Source organism: Vulpes lagopus, chromosome 2 (assembly GCF_018345385.1).
Source record: "Vulpes lagopus strain Blue_001 chromosome 2, ASM1834538v1, whole genome shotgun sequence".
Lineage (NCBI taxonomy): Eukaryota > Metazoa > Chordata > Mammalia > Carnivora > Canidae > Vulpes > Vulpes lagopus.
In genome coordinates, this window is record NC_054825.1 from 69,988,701 (window position 1) to 69,994,512 (window position 5,812).

The 5,812-nt window shown below is 41.3% G+C and overlaps 1 pseudogene; it reads right to left on the reverse strand.

Annotated features, from left to right (window-relative positions):
• Nucleotides 1–529: 529 nt before the first annotated feature.
• Nucleotides 530–4,683, reverse strand: LOC121477430 (annotated as a pseudogene).
• Nucleotides 4,684–5,812: the final 1,129 nt, after the last annotated feature.

A 5,812-nucleotide genomic window follows, 5' to 3' on the forward strand; every position in this document is an offset into this window, starting at 1 on the left:
GGAATTAAAGCTCAAACATTACAATTGTAAAACTTGCTTGTTACTTATTGAACCAGGCCTACACTAGGAGTTAGGAAATATATACAATTATTTTCAAGTAGATTACGTTGCTCTAACGTGTTCTTTTATCAGTGTGCTGTTAAAACTAAAAAAAAAAAAAAAAAAAAAAAAAACTCAGGATCCCTGGGTGGCTGGGTGGCTTAGCAGTTTAGCGCCGCCTTCGGCCCAGGGCATGACCCTGGAGTCTCGGGATCGAGTCCCGCATCCATCTCCCTGCATGAAGCCTGCTTCTCCTTCTGCCTGTGTCTCTGCCTCTCTCTCTCTCTCTCTCATGAATAAATAAATAAAATCTTAAAAAAAAAAAAAAACAACCTCTACACAGGTACAATGCCTTGCAATAGCACACAGTACTGCTACCTACAAAGCTGTCATTCTCAAATGACTTAGTGAATAAAAGGAAATTAAAAGCAGAGAAGAAACATTTAAGGAGAAATCATGAGAATTATAAGATTCCTGCAGTTCAGCTCTTTTAGTGAGCCAGCCAGCTTGCTAGCGACAAAGATGGTTTCTGTTGAGGACAGTCCTGTGGAGTGGGAATGTGGTCACCAGTGACTTCTGTCTTATCTAGAACTGCAGTAGGAAGGTGATGCTTCTCCTTCCTCTTCTCCTTCTTCTTCTTATTCTTGAGGTAGGCTCCATGCCCAATGTGGGGCTTGAACTCAAAATCTTGATTCATTTTTGCTTTAGCCATGTTATAATCCCCAAAATCAAAATATTTTTGCCCTTTCTGCAATTGTTTCCTTCAGAAATCTGAACTTCCAAGTTTTTGTCCCAGATGAGAATACCTTGTTTTTAATTTTGCTTCTCCAGTTTTCTCTAGACTACTTACTTTATCTTCTATTTCCTTCTGTTTCTCTGTGGACGCTGCCTTGGAGACTTCGACAGAGGTAAGACTCCCTCTTACCCGGCTTCTCCTCACCCAAAGGATTCTATCAAGTATCAGGGTTAGTCAAGACTCTGAGCCCAGGACTCCAAAATGTAGGGTGGATACCTTGTTACAATCATGAGATACTGGATTTGGGGATTTAAATCCCATATACCCTTGGTCAAAAAACAAAAGCAAAAAAAGTGAAGGAAATTTAACAATAAAAAAAGAAACATGAATCAGACTTGGTCAGCTCTAAGGTGACATTAATTCTTGAGAGTGGAATGATTCAATTCACAAACTTCCCTTTTGTAACAGTTTAAAGGAACAATATTAAGGAAGAGTGAATTGCTTCATGACAAGTCCGTTTTAAGATCCTGACTCAGGACACCTGGGTGACTCAGTGGTTAAGCGTCTGCCTTTGGCTCAGGGCGTGATCCTGGGGTCCCGACACCAAGTCCCACATTGGGCTCCCCGCAAGGAGACTGCTTCTCCCTTTACCTGTGTCTCTGTCTCTCTTTCTCTGTGTCTCTCATGAATAAATAAATAAAATCTTTTTTAAAAAATCCTGACCCTTATATGTATAACACAGTGCGATTACACTGTGGCAAAAAGAAAAAGAGGGAATACTCAAAACCACTGTAGCTTTGAACCTGCAAAATATTCCACCCACATTCATGTTCAATACATGCCCCTCGAAAAAAAAAATCAAACTGTATGTAGAAGTAAAGAAAGTTAATCATCAAAATCTTTCTCTCTTCCCCACCTCTCATCCCTACACTTTGGTATCATTTTTATGTATCCTCCTAGTTTGGTATGTGCATATACCTACACAATATATATAGTGTTAGGGAGAATCTTAACCAAATCATTCTGCGATTTGCCTTTCCTCTAAAATTTGTATGGGTGGACTCATTTTTTCTATTGGCTGCATAGTATTACATATGACTACTTAAGGAATCACTCATTGAGGGGATACTTTTTATTAGATTTTGTTTCTTTTTTCTATTTTTAAGCTATTTTTTTAATTTATAGAAGTAAAATTTGCCCATATTTTTAAAAAATTCAGATGCACATGGGTGGTTCAGTCAGTTAAGCATCTAATTTTGGCTCAGGTCACAATCTCAGGGTTGTGAAATCAAGCCCCATGATGGGCTCTGAGCTCAGCATGGAGTCTGTTTTAAGATTCTCTCTCTCTCTCTCTCTCTGCCCCTTACTTTCTCTCTCAAGAAAAAAACATTTTTTTTACACTGTATAGATGTGTCTAAAATGAGAAACAAGGGTGCCTGGCTAGCTCAGTTGGTTAAGTGTCTGCCTTCAGCTCAAATCATGTTCCTAGGTCCTGGGATCAAGCCCCCGATTGGGCTCCCTGCCTGCCAGTCTGCTTCTCCCTCACCCTCTGACTCTGCCTGTCTGCTCTCTCACTCTCTCTCTTTCTCTCAAATAAATAAATAAATAAATAAATAAATAAATAAATAAATAAATAAAATTTTAAAATCTCCACCTCCCATCCCCACCAACCACATCATAGCCATACCCATTACTCAGAGGTTTTATCAATCAATAGTTTCTGTTTTAAGTTCTACTGTTCATTATCACTAAAACTGTATGTAATATCTTTACACCCCTTTTTCTTGATTAATCAACTATAGATATTATTTATTGACTCCTCGTAATAATAAATTAGGCATACGTTGTTTAGTAAATTCAACACATGGATGAAAAGGAAATACGGCATTTGGCTATTGAACAATTTCAGCCTTCTCTAATAACAAGTCATCTTTTGTGGTAACACAACTTGGTCACTACAAATAATAGTTTAATTAGGGAAATATAGTAGCTTAGTAATAACTTGGATTTAGATACAGATAAACTCCTCCAGGGGACAGGAATACCTAAGTTCACATCAGGGGCCTGATGCTGATTAACTCTATGGCTACAAACACATAATTTAACCTGTCTTAGCTTCTTATCTCTTTAAACAGGAATGATGGGCAGCCCCGGTGGCTCAACGATTTAGCGCCGCCTTCAGCCCAGGGCAGGATCCTGGAGACCCGGGATGGAGTCCCACGTCAGGCTCCCTGCATGGAGCCTGCTTCTCCCTCTGTGTCTCTACTTCTCTCTCTCTCTCTCTCTCTCTCTCTCTCTCTGTGTGTGTGTGTGTGTGTGTGTGTGTGTGTCTGAGTAAATAAATAAAATCTTTTTTTTTAATAAAATCTTTTAAAAAATAAAATAAACAGGAATGATAACTGTCTCACAAGATCTGAATGAGGATTGAATTAAATAAATCATGCCTTTGAAAATGATTTTAAACCTCAGAGGTATCATTAGTGCCCTTTCCTTTAACCATCTGTGCCACTCCTAGAGCTGGTGCGAAGCAAAAAGGCAGAGGGTGGGCAGATAGGTCAAGCTGCAAGGTCAGGAATCCTCACTGCAGTGACATGCCTTGCTGCTTCTCAGGTTTCAAGCCTCTAAGAGATCTGATAGAACTGGGGTGTCAGCAGGAGTGGAAGCTGAACCAGAATTTGAGTTAGCAGAGTCTCTCATGTATCCCAAGAATGAGAAGTCCTAAAGCAAACCTAGAAGCTGGAAGCAGGAAAAATAGATGTCTGTTGCCTGTAGTGGTAGCAATAGAGACACCAACCCACTCAGGCAGGAGCAGGACTTAAATATTTGACACAGATCAGGGAGTATGATGGGAGAAGCCTATGGTGTAAGAATCAGATAACTAAATCTCTAAGACAGTCCTTGGAACAAGATCCTGGGATAGAAGAGCCGAAGGGGAGAGTGAGTGCCTGGCTGCAGACAGGAGTATGTCATTGTCCTGGATGACCCAGCGTCTTAAACTGAATTAGTTTTCCATGTTGTACTCCTGGTTAGGGTAACTTGAACATCAGGGTAGCCTGACTTTTTTATTTCTTTCTATAAATTATTGTCAGTTTCTTTATATTTTTCATTTTTATATTAAGAAAAATTTAAGGGCAGTCTGGGTGGCTCAGCAGTTTAGCACCGCCTTCAGCCCAGGGCATGATCCTGGAGACCCGAGTCCCACCTTGGGCTGCCTGCATGGAACCTCCCTCTGCCTGTGTCTCTGCCTCTCTCTGTCTCTCTCTGTGTCTCTCATGAATAAATAAATAAAATCTTAAAAAAAAAGAAAATTTTCAAATACACAGAAGTAGGGATAGAGTATGAGTTTATAACACATATAATGTACAAATAGTATAAAATACCCATTAACTAGATTCAATCATTTTCCCACACTTGCTTCACTTTCCTGCACTTTGAAAAATTAAAATATTTTATTTTTCTTAAAGATTTTATTTATTCATGAGAGACACACAGAGAGAGGCAGACACATAGGCAGAGGGAGAAGCAGGCTCCATGCAGGGAGTCCAATGTGGGACTCAATCCCAGGACCCTGGGATCATGACCTGAGCTAAAGGCAGATGCTCAATCACTGAGCCACTCTAGCATCCCTAAAATATTTTATTAAAAAAAAAAAAGATGTATTTATTTATTTGTCTATTTATTTATTTGAAAGAGAGAGGGAGAGCATGACCAGGGGGAGGGGCAGAGGGAAAGGGAGAAGCAAACTCCCCGCTGAGCAGGGAGCCCAACGCAGGACTCTATCCCAGGATGCCGGGATCATGACCTGAGCTGAAGGCAGACATGTAACTGACTAAGCCCCCCAGGTGCCCAAACTAAAATGTTTTAAAGCAAATGACAGACCCATGTCATTGCATCCCCACTCACTTCATTGTGGATCTCTAAAACATATGTCCCGCACACCCTCAATAGTCTGTTTTTTTTTTTTAATTTTTATTTATTTATGATAGGAACACAGTGAGAGAGAGAGAGAGGCAGAGACACAGGCAGAGGGAGAAGCAGGCTCCATGCACCGGGAGCCCGACGTGGGATTCAATCCTGGATCTCCAGGATCACGCCCTGGGCCAAAGGCAAGCGCCAAACCGCTGCGCCACCCAGGGATCCCAATAGTCTGTTTTGTATTTATTAGTTACTGTGTGCCAAGTTAACAGGAGATGACTATATTCTCAGGATGCCAACAAAACCTAGCTTCTGATTCTGATGCACAGTGAATTCACTGAGGTGAATGCCACTGTGAGGATTCCTCTGCTGACCAGGATCCTTCTAGAAGTCTAAACTGGACTCTAAGGACTGAACTACAAGAATTCAAGTCCCCTCACCTCTCATTTGTGTACACATGCACACAATGTGCATACACAAACACACACACATACACACACAAACTAAGGGAAAAATGAAGTAAACTCTGTCTACACAGTAAAATAGTCACTGCAGTAATTCTGGTAGGCTATCAAGATAAATGAGAATGCTACCTATACAGAGAACACAAATGCAAGGGTATCATCTATGCTGGCTTGGGAAAGAGTAAACAAAAACATCAGAAAACTAGGAAAGCACTGGCCGTTGGAAAGGGAACTGAAAACCATAAGGTACACTAATAGGGCAATATGTTATGCCAGAGCAAAATTCTACTGGTTCCGCTTCTCTCTTGGTATATAGGAATCTTGTTCATCTTCTCTTGCCTTCCTCATCCTACCCAATGGCTTCCTCCTGACCCATGGGCTTCCAAAACTGTGACTTCATAGAAAGTCCTTCTCTTTCCCATCCTGTCTCTCCATCTTTCCTACCTCTACACCCTCCTCCCCAAATGCCTCTTCCATTAAGGATGAAGTTCAAGAAATGCTGTAAGAGGGATGCCTGGGTGGCTCAGTGGTTGAGCATCTGCCTTTGGCTCAGGGCATGATCCTGGAGTCCCGGGATGGAGTCCTGCATCGGGCTCCCTGCATGGATGGAGCCTGCTTCTCCCTCTGCCTATGTCTCTGCCTCTCTCTGTGTGTCTCT